At 37.3% G+C, this 18,189-nt stretch overlaps 1 protein-coding gene across 5 annotated transcripts in view; it reads right to left on the bottom strand.

The window, feature by feature from the left end:
* GLIS3 (GLIS family zinc finger 3) overlaps positions 1-18,189 on the bottom strand; it is a 146,563-nt gene that overhangs the window by 79,389 nt on the left and 48,985 nt on the right. The gene's annotated exons all lie outside the window — the stretch shown is intronic.

Below are 18,189 nucleotides of genomic sequence, written 5' to 3'. Positions count from 1 at the left end.
TTTCAGAAACCTGCTCTAGTGGGAAGGCATCCGTGTTCGCAGCAAGGGAGGTTGGAACTAGATGATTGTTAAGGTTGCTTCCAACCCAAACTATTCTGTGATTCTATGATGTTTTCACCATCATCTGTTTGCAGTAAATCTATTTTTTAGAAGACAAATACAATTGTATTATGTGTTGTGGACACACATGGCTTCAAGGAGACAGCCGTACTTCTGATATTCAGCAGAATAGGGTTAATTTCATCCCACCCCAAAAGTAGAAGGGAAAACTAAACAGAGAAAACAATCACCTAAAGAGAGATAGACACTAGGCTACAATCATCCTTGAATCTGGATGATTGCAGGTGTACAGATAGCTTGAAAACAAGTACTTTCCTTCACAGGACACTGATGCCACAAACACTTAAGCATGTGCTTCACTCACATGCCACAGCATCCTTCCTTAATAGGACTGCTTCCGTGAATCTGAGCCATGAACAAATACTTAGGTATTTGCACACTAGTGAGCACATAGTTATTTTGTTTCTAGTTTTTTTAACTCGCTACAGCAGGCCTATAAATAGCCAACAGTGCCATGGAAATTCCTTCAGTCATCTACTGCCTCTTCCCATATGCAGTGCTTATACATTGTCTCCATGCTACTGATAGAAGACACCATCTAAGGTATGCAGATAAATATAATATTTGAGTAAAAGTGAATATCTATGGTGCATATATCTATTTAGTATAAGTATATATGAAGTTGAAAAGAAGTAATAAGGACACAATTCACCAGACTGATAAAAAGAATGATTAGGTCTTTTGATAAGACCTTTGCAATGCTTCAGCGAGTAAGACACATCAACTAAAATGATTTCATTTCAGTTGATCAGCCTTTCACAGAATCATAGAATGGTTTGGGTTGGAAGGGACCTTAAAGATCATATTGTTGCAACCCCCCTGCCATGGGAAGGGACACCTTCCAAAAGACCATGTTGGTCGAAGTCTCACCCAGCCTGGCCTTGAACACTGCCAGGGATGAGAAAGAAAACCTTGATCTTTCTAGGTAAAGAAGATATTCTGCGAAGTGCAATGGACCAGTGTCAGTTTTTCTTGCAAGGTCTCACTGCACTCTGTCCCCTCTCCATATTCACATTATTTTCTCCCTTTTTTAATTTTTTATTTTTTTTATTTATTTGGGGGACGGAGAGGTAGCAGGGGCAGCTGTAACCATCCAGCAAATACCTACTCTGAATGCAGTATTGAAAATTACAGAGGCTAACTACACAAGCTGCTTGCCCTTTCTTATTTTAAATTCCTGTTCTATGATTAAATATGGAATAAATTTCAATGTCTGTCTTCCCAAAGTTGTTACTGTCTCTCATATCCCTCCAACAATGAACATACTTTTATTCTACCTTCTTGAACGTGTACTAAGACTTAAGAGTTTGCAGAAAGCATTCCATTATCTTCAAAATTTGGTTTCTAACAGGCCGCACAGAAGGCTTAAATGTCAAATTATTTGCTCATAAGCAGGAGACTGGGATGCATACTTAGCAAAGAATTACCTTTCACACCATAAATAGTTGATTTAATTCCCACTTTGCAAAATGAGGAAGGTCAAGATAGAAGCTCCTATTTTTATGCAGCACAACCTTTAACAAAATAGATGTAGCAGACAAAGCCCTAGGAGAGACCTAGAGGAACTGAGTCAGGAATGGACTTGCTTGTTCTACTAACTCACATCAACAGCTGCATTTCTGTACTACCAATAGTCTGAGTGAACATATGCAAGTGTATATATTAAGAAACACCTGAAGATGAAAGTGTTCTGTGTGTTTTTTAAATGATAACATATCCTGTTGAAAATAACATTGCATGGTATAACTGAAGTCTACAGCATAAACACTATCAATGATTTATGCAACACCATCAACTTGGCCTAGAAACAAATCCCACAACAGAAGAAAAAGTATGCTTATAATTAAAGCCTAATGTGTTCTCAGGGAAGTCTGGAAATTAACCAATCTGGATATACTTTTTATCTATAATTGTGCATAGTTAAGATATGATTTGTATGGCATGTAGCAACCATTCCTATATATAATACTGGTAAACTACTCTACAATTTTTCTAAATGAAAAGTAATTTCTAAGCATGAGCCATTATTGCCCCCTTGTTCTAGCAAAGCCAGGTAGTCTGAGAGAGTAATGAATTTTCAAACATCCATATATAGTTCAGAAATGTCCAAGGAGACATATAAAGCAACAAAACTATGCAGCTACACTCTGCTTTATGGTATCAGTTGTACAGAAAGAGTTTGAAATGCATAAATACCAGTCACATTACTAAGCCAACTACATTTGTGGTGCTTATGATGCAAATATCATGGAAGCTGCAGATAAATTAGCTGCAAGTGGAATTGCAGTGGAGTAGAATACAACTAGAACACTACAACATGTTTCAGGGAAGCTGCTCAATGGATACAACATACATCCTTACAAACAGAGGACGACAGATACAGGGAACATTATCAAGAAACCATAAAGTATGGACAATTAGGGCCTGTGCTGATCCAATCACCTTACAGGCAGCCTGGCCTGGCAGGACTCTACAGAACTGAGCTAGCACCACTTACAGGATGTCACGGGAAAGCAGAATAGGACTGTCTCCTTCAGACAAATCCCATCTCCTCATGTTACAGCACCAACCTTCTACAAGAACAATGAACATCATGTTAGAGTTTTGACCGTGAAAACCAACATATTTAGCTTCCTAAGTCAGAATTTTGTAATCATTTAGTCTGAAATTAAATTAGTTACAAGTCTCACTAAGCCACATACCCCATATATATGTCTTAGGAGAAATTTTTTTCCATCAAATACAAAAACAATGCAATATTTTCCATTTACCGCCAACAAGAAGAACAAATAAGCAACACATCCTTCAGAGAATTATATTTACTCAGTATGTCTTGACTTTGCAACCACACAACCAGTTAAATTGCACAATGATTTATTATAGTTTCAGTTACAGGTATATCTAGCGATCACACCTACAAAAAAGGTCTTGATATGCAAACCTTCTGTCCAAGTTTACTGTTCCAGTAAATAAGGAAGGCCACTGTATCTATATAAAGTTTTATAAAGTGACTACAGTGTACACATCAGTTGAAGGTTTGTATGCCATTGCATTGTCATCATGCACCCTAAACAGAAACCACTGATGAAAGCACTTGAATGTAACCCATTACAAGGCAAGCAAGAAAACAATTTAAAAAACACCTGGTGCAACAGCAGGTATGTCATTTTTTTGCATGGTAAATATATGGCTAAATTCTTACCTGGCATATGCTTTTTCACAGCCATACACATCAACCGACTTACATAGCATGGTATCTTTAATGTAAATTAACCATCCAGACTAAGAATGTCACATCAGAGCCACACATCACTCAAAGCTGTATAGCCATAACAAAACACAATGGATTTATCATGAGCATTTACAGTTTGGTTCCATACTGTCAAAAAACTAAACAGTCAGCTTCTCTTAACTCCTTTGCTCTCGAGAGACCCCACCTGGAGTAATGTGTACAGTTCTGGTGTCACCAGCACAAGACCAGCATGGACCTGCTCAAGCAAGTCCAGAGGTGGGCCACAAAGATGATCAGAGGGCTGGAGCATCTCATCCAATGCAGACAAGGAGAGAGAGTCAGGCTTGTTCAGCCTGGAGAACGCTCATAACTTCTAACAGTGTTCCAGTACCTGAAGGGAGACCGCAAGAAATCTGGGGAGAGACTTTTTACAAGGGCTTGTAGTGACAGGACAAGGTAGGTGTCGTGATTTAAGCCCAGCCGGTAACTCAGAAACACACAGCCGCTCACCCACTCCCCACTTTCTTCTTCCCCCTGCTCCTGAAGGGACAGGAAGGGGAATGGAAAGAATGTAAGTCCTGCAGGTTGAGGTAAGAACAGCCCAGTAACTAAGGTACAACACAAAATCACTGCTACTAACACCAGTAACAATAGCGATAAGGGAAGTAACAAGGAAAGAGAATACAACCACTCACCACCCGTTGACCGACACCCACTGACCCAAGCAGTGATCTAGCCCTTCCGGGTAACTCACCCCCAGTTTATATACTAGGCATGACGTGCTGTGGTATGGAATACCTCTTTGGCTAGTCTGTGTCAGGTGTCCTGTCTCTGCTTCCTCCTGGTTTCCCCCCCCACCCTGGCAGAGCATGAGACTCAGTCCTTGGGCGGAGTAAACATTGCTGAGCAGCAACCAAAACCATCCGTGTTTGTTACCAGCATTGCTCCCAGGCTGAAAGTCAAAACCACAGCACTGCACCAGCTATTAATAAGGAGAAAAATGACTGCTACTGCTGAACCCAGGACAGAGGAATGGCTTTAAACTGAAAGAGGGGAGATATAGATTGGACACTAAAAGGAAATTCTTTACTATGATGGTGGCAAGACACTGGAACAGGTTGTAGAGAGAAGCTGTGGCTGCCCCATCCCTGACTGTGTTCAAGGCCAGGTTGGACGGGGCTTGGAGCAACCTGGTCTAGTGGAAGGTGTCCCTGCCCATGGCAGGGGGTTTAGAACTAGATGATCTTTAAGGTCTAAGGTCCCTTCCAATTATATAGGATCAAATGATCCTATATAACTGAAAGAAAAAAGCCCCCAATACCCCTTAATACCACAGTGTATGATGTCTTTGACATAGTTTATAAATATACCTCAGAATCATTTAGGTTTTCCTTGAAACATTTAAAATCCATTTTAAACATTGTTTCAGAGGTCAAAGCATTTTAAAATTATCAGATTGTGACTTCATTTTTTAGGCAATAATAAAACATTGTTAAACCATGCTTAAAAAGAAGTTATTTAGATGATACAATATTCAGAAGAATACTATTATAAATAAAGACAATCAGACATTAATATCTGCAGTAGCAGATTAAAGAAAACTCCCTCCTGATTTCAACTCTCCAGATTAAAACCCTTCCTGAATGACTGGAACATTCATTTTAATGACAGACTGTAGCCCAAATATTTGCTTTGATCAAAGCTTTTTAATTGCTTGAAATTTTAATTTCTTTGAAAAAAATAATTTTTTTTCCTCTATTTGAGCATGACTGAAAAATATTCTTCAGCTACATTATACAGGTCACGATTCAGTAACACAATACAATGCTTATGGTTTGGTCTTAAGTTCTTGCAAGCATTTACCTGCTATTTAAAGTACACTTTAGTTCTTAGTTTGACTGATTTAGTTGAAAAGTATTAATATAATGTCCAAAAGCTGAAAGTATTAATATACCATCCATAATTCTTAACAGTAAGTTTAATTAACCATGCAAACAAGCTACCAACCAAACTATTTCTGGTTTCTCTCTACTTCAAGGTACAATTGCAGATATTAATTTTAATGCTCCTGCCACTTTAAGTGAGATCTATAGAAGCAGGTAGATACATACACAAGTCACATTAGAAAAAATGCACTAGAAGTACTCAGGTTCCCAGTTTATGTGTTTCTGATTTGATTTTGCAGCTTCATTTGCATTGCAAATTTTCCAGTGCTGTCTTCTTGGGACCATGTGATTATATATGCATCTCTACTGATGTATCAGTTAGAGTAAATTGTACCTTGTCTTACTCCTCACATTAATGATACAGCACTTAACCCTGTATCAGTAGAAGTAAAGAATACTATAGCAGACAGTTACAAGAAACTGGTTTTTTTTTTCAACAGCTCTCAATTTCATACTGTCGAAGATCTCTCCTACAGTAGGGAAATCCCAAGCAAGGCAACATTGCAGAACCTTTCATCTTGTCACCATATCTAAAGAACTGCCTTCAAGTTGAGAAAACAGACAAAAAAGCACTTTGTGAGAGAAAAGAGCAAAAGATGCTTGAGGATCTAGCTCATTAGCTATTCTCTTAACATGGCAGAAAACGCTCTCAATATACACAGGTAAAAAAGTCATGTTAAATTATAGCATTGCTTCAGAAATAGCACAGGGTTACATGAAATGTCACCAGGTGGCACTATTAACATAGTCTTCAAGTTCTTTCAAGCATGTGAGCAAATTTTTAGCCTTAGAAAAAGCTGTTGTTGATGTTGTTTTGGTTGCCTCGACAGCAGACTTGTTACAGGCTGGGGGACAAAGCCCCTCTAAGAGAATTAAGCGTTAGTGAAGAGACAGACTATGACTCCTGGGTGCAAATCCCACGCTGTTTACAGCAAATTCAAGGGAGTTGCATTTGCTAGACTTCCCTGAGCTTACTGAGAACCACAGACCTCTTTTCTGAGTCTTTCCACGGGAAAGATTGCTGCCTTCAGAGGCATGGCCAGTTGCAAGGAGCAGCTGTGACAGCTGGGTTAAACTACCCTTTATGTCAGTGCAGCTGTAATGACAACACTTTTGCCCATATTAATAAAACCTCAAATCAAGTAGAAAGAGATTTTCATTCCCCCTGTGTCCTAGGAGATAATCGTGTTCTTTGCACTCGGAATATAAAATTCAAATACTGACAGAGAAGAAGGTACATGGTAGAAATCTAATTTTACCCAACTTTTGCAGTGATGTGAACTGTCCAGCAAACCTTCCCTTAAAGTGATATAACCTGGGGCTGCCCTTCAGCGTTCAATTCATGTAATTTAAAAATTTGGAAGAGATTCTGAATATTATATCTCCTGTTCTTTGCACCACTTGCATAATGAGACTTCAATTATTCTGCTTATGCTGATGGAAAATTATAGAGCTAAACATGTTCAACTGGAGGGCGTAATGACAGTATTTTAGAGAATTCATTTTTTTATCTTAAGCAATGTTCATTCCTGTTTTAATATTTCATAACCCTGAGTCAGAAAAAACTGAAGAGGAAAACGTCAATGACTATCCTGCTAGAACAGTCAGTTACTTCTTCTTGCCCTTTAAACACTGTTGCATAGTGGACTATTCAGAAAGGTACTCCTGAGATACTGAGTTTTGGAGATAATTTTTTAAAATCCAGCCTGCTATATACACTAATGAAGATGTTACATATCTCTGTGGAATACTAGCCACTAGTGTCCTGAAATCCATCATGCAGAAATATCAGGTTGCCACCTCTGACTGGGGGTTATGCTGTGTGCTTTGGATTTATTACAGAAATCACAAATCTTCTGACAATCCTCTCAAAGAATGTGCTGAGGGGTATAATGAATAACTCTTTGCATTAGAAAGATTAGTAGGACTTTGATCAGTGTCCCAGGAAGCATCAGGTCACAGTGAACTGTACAAACTGATTAGGGTCGACCATCATCAGTCTACATGTAAGCATGCCTGTTACTGATTGCCAAATCAACCACAGCAAAATATATTCATTAATAACCATTCATATCTGAACAAACTAGGAATTCAGCTACTTAATTTGTGTTGAAGTAGTTGCGAGAGTTTTCACTATCAATCTCGTCCCACAGAAAATGAAATCAAGCATAGGATCATGATGAAAGAGACTGTATGTTAGTGGTTCATTTTGAAACTGAAATTGAAAGAGACTTGCATGTTGGTGGTTCATTTTGTTGCTGGTTTCATAGAAGAAGCTCAGAATTCATAGGTGAAAGTGTCTGGAAAAATCTGAGCCAACAGCCATGTGCATTTTAAAGTAAAAGACACAATACTTCTATTTTGTGATATTTCTTTTCCATTCCATTATCAGCCTATGAGTTTAACTACTGATAATGAATTAAACAGATGAAGCATTAAAAAAACCCTGAACCTACCCATCTTCTCCTTCTTCCTCCGTTAAAATGCTCTTGTGCCTACAGCACACTACTGTATAGATCACACTGAGAATATATAACCTGTGCAAACAGTCCTGAGAAATGCAGGAGGCACATGTCCTGGAAAATTTCTTCTCTCTCCCTGGGTGAGGCATTTAAGAGATCACAACCCACTGCAGCAAAACACAATTCTCAGACATCCTGAGAAACTGAGGCCAAGGTGAAAGCTACACTTTGTCAGAAAACTTAAAAGCCTCTCAAGAAGTTCTTTTCTATGTCAGCGCTTTATCTCTCCCAGCCAGGCAATCAATTACACAATGCTACTTGGCAATGTCTCTTTTTAAATTAGAAACAGTCCAGCCTAAATAAAATAATAAAGATATAGTTGACCACAGCTACAGCTGTGCTTATATAAATCAATACTCCAGGAGATGAAGAACAAGCCTGTGAAGCTGTCAGAGTAGCATGAAATAACCAGGACACTGCTCATAGGATACAGCCACTACAATACAGAGGAGATCCTCATTCACTGCTTAGTCCTAGTCTCTGTTTGCCCTGCACCAATATTCATCCTATACTGGATAGAGATCACTGGTCCTTACTGCTCCATTCTAGTTATTGCTTTTTAAGCATTTGCCCATGGTCTGCTTAGGCTTCAGTTCTAGCCCAAATCCAAATTTGTAGCACAGGTCCTTCAGATTGCTGGTTTCAGCCATCAGATGACAGATGCTCTTGACAAGGTTTTTGAAGCAGTGCATTTCTTGGCTTCCTTCATTAGGACTATAATGTGATCATGATACACAACTCTACCCTTTATCGTTGCCTAAATGTAACTGCTAGAACTGACAATGTCTATTGCCAACAGAGATTTACACTTACTTCAGTTACTTGAACTTTAGGGACAATATAAAAGGTACACATTTTATTTATATTTTTTTTTAATGAACTTTCCTCTTGTCTCTCTTTTACTCAAAATCACCTGAGTTAATTCTGTTCAAAGCTGAATAAACACTAAGACTGTGAATGTAACGGAAGATAAATGACAGATGTTGTTGATGCATCTACTCTGGAATACACAAAAAAAAAAGATTCTGTTTCTTGCTATATTCTGCTTTCCTCTGTATTCTGACATTTTTTATTAGGTCCACCTGATGTTTGTGCAGATAAGCACCACTGCAAAAGACCTTTGAAGTGCAAAATAAAGCCAGTTATATTATAGAAGCACATAGCAGTCTGATCTATAAGATATGTGGATGTCAGTTTGGTAAAACACAGAGTTTAAAAAGGAACAGAGATGACTGAAAATGGAAGCTGCCTGTCACTGCAAACAGAATTCTTATGTTGGTCACATCATCCAGCTGCAGAAAGATCTAAGACTCTGAAGTAACAACACATGCAATGACACATGTCCTGACATAATTATAATAAAGTTGTTTTCATAACATCGAGACTTCTGGGTCAAAAAAGTCCTTTTCTGAAGAGCTGTAATTTTTACTTGATGGTGGGACGTTTTCTTTTTTTTTTTTTTTCCTGTGCAGGGCTTAGAACTATTCAATACTTCACTGTTTGCAATGAAAAAGTCACACTGCTTTCCTTTAGGGTACTAGACATCTCACACTCCCCACCACCATTATACAGCTTTTTAACTGGGATAAGAGAGGCCTGTTCATGCCTAAGTTGCTTAAAATTACACAGCTAAAAACTGCAGCTTACGGTCAACCCTTAAGGTGGTTCAGTCCTATTCCAAGTCAAGGGCTTTTGAACTCCAGCTGCCATTTACTGGAGCCTAGGAACACTGTCTTCACTCAGCATCTTGGTGCACAGAGCTAAGCATTGCATGGTATGCAGCTCAGAGACTCAGATTGTTCATTTACCTAACTGTGAATTCCTACTTGTGAGTCAGAACTGTTCAGCTTGAAAGCCACTGTAATTAAGCTGACATGCCATTCAGTGACCTTGGCATAATCCTAATGAGATCTAAGTCAAAGACAACAATTACTGGAAAAATAGAGGTATGGTTCAAACAAAGAAGAAAGTACTAACATTTTCTGAGAGCAAGACCAATGTACTTTACAGCAGAGAAACATAATAAACTCCTTTATCAGCTAAGTCTCTTTATCCACCACAAAAAAGTGGCTTGTACCTGGGTAGTACATCTAGCAATAGAATCAGGTAAACAAATTACTCTAAGAGATAAAGTGACTGCAAACTAAGGCCTTTACACCATTTCTTTCAACAGACAAAACACAATGCAGTCATGCCTTTTAAAAAGTCAGCAATCAACACTACTTCAGAGTTAGCTGAGTTTTCTAGTTACTATTGTACACTGGAGGGTGAGAAAAAGTGACTTATCAAAGCCACTGTCCTTCTCATCAATGGTCTCCTGCCCAAAAGGAGAAGTCAGTTTTGTTCTCTATTGGAATGTTTATTAGCCTTTGAAAAACAGAGGTATTTCCTCCTACTTAGAAGTAACAGAAAAAAGCAAGTTAATGGTTAGTGTTTGATGGGTTTGTACAGCAACGCTGAAAAAGCTTGGAGGCAGCTGAAAAAATGGAGGCAGCTTGTTTTACAGAAGACATTTCTATTTGTATTTTATTTCTAACAAATAAAACAGAGCTTTCTGAAGTTGCAGTTCTCAAAAATCAAAATGTCTGTTTACATACACCTGACAAAGAAAAGCTAATCAAAGCAAGTTTTCAATAGCATCATTACTAAGAATATTATTCATAACTAGCTCCAGATTCTAACACATCCACACATGTATGGAAAGCCAGTGAGGCCAAATGTCACATTTTCTGAGATGGATCCCCTGTGAGATAGGCATATGGACCATGTACTATGTACTTGCATGCTTACAGGATGCATCTCATTAACTCTTCTTCAATAATGAAACAATGGCACCATAAAATCCACCTGACCTGAATACCACCAGTAAGTTATTCTAAGTGTTAATGACATTTCCCCAGGAAGCCATGTTCAAGGACAGTCAGGTATTCACTGTGAGGTGCCCAACACGCTATGGAAAATACAGCGAAAAGCCCCTGTGTATCTCTGTTGGAAGGACAGTGACCAAGATCTTTGCTGCTTCCCTACTCCTTCATTACATTTCTCACTTCAGACGAAAAGCTCTTACCCATGATAACAGTTGATTTACAGCAAGTTTCAGGTCTTACACCATGAGAACCAATGTAGAAATTTAAACAATTGAACTGCATTTTACAAGGTCATGATTAACTACCAAAAAATAATACCAATTTTTAACAGCTGGGTTTTGTGTGTGTCTTGGTGTTTGTATTATTTGTTTGTTTTTTCTTTCTAGCAGTTACGATATGCTCCAGAATTTTCCTGACAAAAAAAAAAAATGGCACTAATCTCAAAATTTGTCAAACATTTTCAAAATCAGGCTTATTGAAAACTGGCAAGGATGTTTTACGATTCTGACAGTTCTCTCTCATAAGCAGTCAACAGGTACACGTGCAAACTATCAAGATACTAACACTTCACAAGTTACTACCTATTAGTTGTGTTGTAGTATACCACAAGTATATAACCAGTCTCTTCCAAATGCAAATTAAAATGCGTGTCTGACCTCAGGAATTGTAGTGGACTAAGTGTTCAGAAATTACGATTTATCATGGTTGTGCAGGTGGCCAGTAACATGTAAAGCTCTGGTAATATAATCATTTGAAATTGAATGCCCATATCCATAAATCAGCTCATCTTCTGACCCTACAAAATCTCATACATAATTATATCAGCAAATAAAGGAAACTAGAGCATTTTTCCGTAAGTTAAGAAATTCCATCAGCTCTTCATATCAACAACTCAAAGAAGCTTAGATGACCAAACACTGCCAGCAACTCTGGTATAACTAGACTGAGAAGACAGAACCTCAGAAAAAAACATTTCATCTTATCCCACAGGCTAATACAGATGAAAATACTCAAAGAAAATGAATAAATCAAGCAATCAAATAAATAAACAAATACAACACAATATGCCTGCTTCTTACCAGGGATAGCTGGGTTTCTTTTACACTTTTAGCTTTTTAAAAACATATGTGCCTTACACAGGTCAAATACTTCACAACTTCCTGGGCAACTTTAAATAACACATTTCAATTACTTTATACATCTTCATTTGTTTTAGGAGTAGTGACTGTTTGTGGAGGAGGTTTTTTTTACAGAATGGACAATTATTTTTCTGGGACTCAAATGAAACATTTTTCTTTGTAAAGTTTTTAATTAACTTACAAAGAAAAGCCTATCTGTTATTAAATTTGATGCACAGGTCATTAAGATAAATAGCATTTTTTCTCAGCTTTCAACTTCAGAAGGAAAAACATGCAGTTTCTGGAAACTTTAATGATCAAGCAAGCTGAAACACTGAATGAGTTAATGCAAAGAATGCCAAGTACCATTCAAAAATTGGAAGAGTTCAAGCTATTTAATTCAGCTTACTCTTACCATACAAAGGAATCTTAAAAAGTAGTTGTTTGGTTTGTTGTTTTTTTTTTAACAAATACATTTTGATAAAAATGAAAATTCATGGAATACATAATACCACAGGGTATACACACCTAATCCACAGTAATGGGTCAGATTCTAAAACATTGACAGAACATTTATTCTGTCTTCCTCAGTGTCACTCTAAAGATAAAACAGAATAACTGAGTTTGTGATTTTTTGGCAAAAAAAATACAAAAAACCTTGTTGTTTTTATGGCTTATGTCACTAGTCCACTCAGGGAGGCTCTAAGGATCACAAAGACTGCACCTACACGGTCTTACAATGACAGAGATGAGCTAGCAGCCTAAACTCTGAGCTTGCTGGGTACATGCTAGAAGAGATCCAAATACCACATACCCATGATTAGTGTTGTGGACTGCTCCCTCTGCACAGAATTTTGTAAGGACTGTGAAAAGAAATCTTCACAACCAATACAAAATTGATTTAATCCTGTCTATAAATGTTGAAAATTGGGGGAAAAAATGTAAATATGCACAAAAAAAAAAAAAAAAAGAGTAGTCAAAACTGGCATATTGTCCTCACATACAATGTAAAGCCTGCTAGTCTAATTTTCTTCTTTTCCTTTTGAAAGCATGTCAAAGTTATACTACACACCCATGTCCTTCCTCCCCAGAGTCCAGAGAAACAAGCAGTGGGTTGTTTATGAAAACACATCTGTTTCCAGTTTCTGCAACAAGCACAGACTGTGACAGAAATGTTCTACGTCCACATACTGCCAGACATGTTCTCTGCATTCACACCTGAGACATGATTCCCCCAGTACATCTAAAAGAAAACTTGCAGCTGCCTCTTACTGAACATTGCTGTAACCTTCACTTGTGAACTGTAAGTCATTAAAGACCTCATGCTTCTCAGTTATATTACATACTATTGAAGAAAAAACCCAGTATCTCAAGATAATGCTGAGAGACAGATGATAACCAACTAGCTTTTACTATTTTCTGGAAGTACAAATCAGTTTGTACTAACATATTTGAGCTAAAACTGTATCAGAATTTCATGGTCATGGAAATACCCAGGTTCTGGACGAACACAGTCCTCCTTCCTATAAGCAATCAAGAATTGTCCTTATTCAGATCACTTCGGTCTTCTCTGTGTCCCTCAGGTTCAGAGAGTGGCAGGATATACCATTTCTTTTCTGACCAGATACCATTTTTGCTTGATGGTAACAGAGGGTCTGTCACACCAGCACAGACCAGAAGGATACTAGTACTAGAGGGATTCTAATAGTTCAGCCTATGGTGATGGATTCAGTGACCCATCTCATCTTATGTAATGGAAAAAAATAAAGCACCCAGATGCTAATATGGTGAAAGAAGTATAAGAACTAAAGTTAGTAAACAGAACCTGCTATGATAACTTCATTTTTGCTGTCTTCTAAGCCTTGCAAAGAATATCTGCAACATATTATCACTGCGTTTCTTGCACTGAAAACCATAAATGAAATTAAGACATTAACCCCAAAGCTTTTCATTGCGGGTGGCTGAAGGATGAGGGGAGAAAATAAGTTTCCAAAGAAGGCATCACCATTTTTTCAAGATGTGTGATGATTCAAAAGCACTATTACAGGTTAGTGTTGCGTTCAGTGGCTTTTCAACAGCTCCTGCCAACCAGAAGCAGAAAACCTCTGCCTTCAGAGGAAATGTCAACTCTCACAAAACCATGACAAACTTTTGAGGACCTTATCACCCTTAAAGCTGTTCAACAACCTTGCAGATTGCTTGCTTTTAATTTGGAGCCAAACTCTCCACTGGTTCACTGAAACGCCATGTTCACAACCCAGGCTTCACAGACACTAATTTAGCTGAGTTTAACTTGTGACATGTTGTATATTTTCAGTCACTCTGCATGCAGAGCTATCCATTATAATGATTTCTACAGTATTTGCTCAATCTGTATGTCTCTTTTCTTGACAAGTTATAGGATAATGGACCTACTTCACTGATGTAGACATAAAATTAGTGTCACAACCTAGTAGCTCACATTGTTAATTTACACAATGAATTCAGGCCACATTTGTCCAGGGATTCAAAAGCCAAGAGTCCTTGTGAGTCAGTCAGAGCTGGGCAGCCTTGTTTCTCAACAGTGGCTCATTTCTAAAAAAAAAAAGGACTCTTGATAATCTTAGAAGTCTCAACATAAATATTCCTTAATTCAGTTTATGTATAGCCCACTCTTTAGACAAAGCAAGCCCCATGTTCATGCAGTCTACCAGCTTCTGTAAAAGATTAACATCAAATACCTTAAACAAGGTTTGACAAGTGTGTCTGAATCACTTGGAAACTCTAAGATCACAGGACTGAAACTTTGTCATACCAATTATGTAAAGCCACTGGAAAGAAATCCATGCATTTTTGTAAGCAGGCAAAGCAGGCTTTTCATGGAACAAAAGAAGCCTTGTCTTTTCTATTATGTGACAACTCCTAATTAGAAGCAACGATTTTTTTATTGTTGGCCCAGATAAGCTTGTTTGCATAGCTGTAATTTCTTAAAACAGAAATCTGAATGTTACTAGGAAAATACATCCATGGGCATCCATTCTAGACCTTGAAGAACAGTGGTACTGCTTGGTGTTTACATCTGATTAACCATGGAGGCAATTCTGCTGAAGTTAAACAGTAAAAAATAAAGAGACAAAGCAATTTAATTTTGTTTGAAAGTATTTATAGAAATGAACCAAGAGTACCCATAAAGGCACGTTGTCATCTTTTCCTTGAGCTTGTGCCGGTTGATGACCAATAGAATGCATTCAAAGAGGGAGAAAAGAGAGGGACGGAAATTATTTATAACAACTCTTTGTAATGAGCAAACTGCCTCATGGACAGATGAGGAACACTACATCTCAACATTTTATGCAGAAACTGCTCTTAAAAAAGAATTTCTTACCACAGTGACATCTCTCTAAAATGATTCACTTGTGATCTTGAACTTTGTAATGATGTGTATTAATTCTCAAGAGCTGAATACTCACAGAATAAAGTTTCTATATACCCTTTAAAATGATGGTAAGAAAGTATCAAACTTAAATTAAAACAGCCTTTAACAGACAGGAAAATCAAGCACTCCTAGTGGATAGCAGTGATACCAGAAAACAATCACCATATGACTATACCAAGGTTTAGCAAACCAAGATACACTGAACAGATCTAACTGGGTTCCACAGCAGTTACAGACAAAACTGTCACAGCATTCTCCCTAGCGCCTCTTCTTGAATTTCCTTCTCTCAGTTAATTCATCTCTCCACACAGACAAACTGCACCTCTCTGTTTCCATGCAGCCTTGTTTGTCCAGCAGTTTTTCAAACCCTGTTAACACAAGATCAACAGCAATTGTATTTCTATAACAGAAGACTCCACTGCACTGGCTCTATTGGTAATATCCTTGTCCAAAAAGCCAATTTCAACCATTTATAGGAAGTCATGTTCTAAACAGTGCCTAATCCTACTGTCCAGGTCCTTTGGAAACCTACTCTGCAAGCATCTCTCCGTAAAAGTACACAAGCTTTTACCACATGCTAAATGCCACCTCTGCTAATTGGGACTACAGTGGCAGTAGAACAGAATTTCTTCAGGGATCAGAGTGAATCAAGCTGATTCTTGTCTTCCTCAGGCAAATTTTTAAGAGTGATTCTTTTTCTTTTTTTTTAGTTTACCATTTATTTATAGTTTGGTACAGCAACAAAAAAAAAAAAAACAAACTTAAAAATGTTCAATCAAAATCTTGCCCCAGGGAAATGAACATAAAAAATATAATCTTATAAATAAAATATAATATTTGTGCCTATCCACAAACACAGATAATAAATTAGAAACCATTCCACACAAATATAAGTGTTTGTATAATTAGGAATGGTCTTTGTTATTTTTGGATACTTCACAACCATGTTCTGGATTACAGTGAAACTGAAAAGATGACTGTTTGAAAAAGTTAACTAAAAATCTGTCTTAAATTTTCCAAATATCTAAGTCAAAAGCAAGAAAAGCTGGTTCAAATACTTAACAGAACAATCAAATTATTCATTAGAAGAACAAGAGTAAGGTTTCATAAATTTTATGCTGTAACACAAAATATGGGTTTCTGGCTACTGGCTTTCACCTTCATCAGTTCTACATCTGCATGTAGAAAGGAGTTTGCTTTGCATTTTTGAATGTATGCGATGCGATGATACTAAGGGTCAGTACTTTGGATACCAAATGGTTACTTCAGGTGCTCAACTGGAAGTTGTGCATCTTGAGCAGCCACAGGAAAAGCGTATATCATTACATTCTGAATTACGGATGCATTAGGTATTTCATACTGAAAGAATAGTATTAAAAGAGCATTAGTACCATTAGTTAGAGATAAGATTTATTTGCTTGGGCTAGGTGCCATCTGATGTGATCACATGAGTTTGAGCTGTTAGTGGAGGCACACCCACAATTCATAATTTGTTTTTCCTTTAAACAGCTAAAACATCCTAACCAAAGCCAGCAGGTTAATAAAACTGCACAAGTTAGGAAGTCTTAGCTTTATGGTTGCAAATTAAAACACCATTATACCGTCAAATTACTCATTCATCCCTTCCTTTTCTATGGTATTTCTGTTTAAGTTAGTTTAGTGAATTAATATATATATATATATTCTACTTTTTCACAACTCCAATGCAATATAGGATTTGATATGTCCTTATCACCAAAAAACAGAGGCATTTACTGTATGTAAAATATATAATACATACTACATATAACACACCATATGAAAGCACACTGCTAAAGCCTTTAGATGAAAAAAAAAAAAAAATCCCAATAATTTTTACAGGATGGATTTAACGGTTTTAATCAAAATTTCACCTTGAACACCATCTTCCAAGCACATGTTCTTCAAGTAGCATACATAGCTTCTATCTAAATATGCTTGCTCACCCTAAGATGTTTACTTGTGTCTCAAAAAAAGCATTATACAACTGTGTTAAGTTTCATGGGGTTTTATTTTAACCGTATCTTCTAGTTTACATGCTTAGTAGGCTGTGTGTGGCAGGATAATTTTTAATATTTAGCAGATGTTACATGGATATTACTTCAAATCTGAGAGGGATACTAGCAATGTTATTGGTTTATATCACATCTAGCAGCTGTGATAAAAAGTGCAGTGTGAGTACTACTATTCCATACTACGAAATATTAATGTCATTGTGCTGAAGCATAGCTCAAATCTCACAGAAAGCAGAAAGATTTAACTCAGTGTCAAAAGGGGAAGCATTCCCAGTGTATCTGAATGAAACTGCAAGGAGAGAGCCTGAAATTTAACAATATGCTGCTGCTATTTACAGCAGAATAAACATATTAAGCTCAGTGATTGCACATCATGACAAGAAGACTAATCAAGTACCACTTATTGTAGCTGAACTTGAAAACTAGAGAAATACTCACTATAAAAGAAAGAAGATTGAGTAGAAAATAACCTCACAGGTTGAGCCAAAAAGGGCAAAAGTTCAGCATTTTCCAATTCCTGCTGTGGAGTTTCCACAGCTGCTGAAAATTCTCTTTTTTCTAATCCAGAGGAAATCTGAGGGAACCTCAGATACCACTGGGTGGTAGCTGCTGGCAAATGTTACAGATTTTATCTCAAACACCAGCATATTAACTGCTTGCATTTCAACATCCATTTTTTATTCAACTTTTTCTTCTTTAACTTATTCCTACAAAGTACAAGCTAATGCATAGATTAATATATAAATACAAACCATTTGACATGCTATACCTACTTCATATAAAGAATCATAGGATCATAGAATTGTTTGGGTTGGAATGGACCTTCAAAGATCAACTAGTCTAACTCCCCAACATCTTTCAATAGGAATAGACTCTATATATATTTTACCATGTCATTAATATTGGGGTTTTTTTCAGTCTTTGAACCAGGTCACT

This window comes from Pezoporus wallicus, unplaced genomic scaffold (assembly GCF_028554395.1).
Source record: "Pezoporus wallicus isolate ANWC-B61680 ecotype Strahan unplaced genomic scaffold, APGP_CSIRO_Pwel_v1 contig_7506, whole genome shotgun sequence".
Lineage (NCBI taxonomy): Eukaryota > Metazoa > Chordata > Aves > Psittaciformes > Psittacidae > Pezoporus > Pezoporus wallicus.
This window is presented reverse-complemented; position numbering and strand designations above follow the sequence as displayed.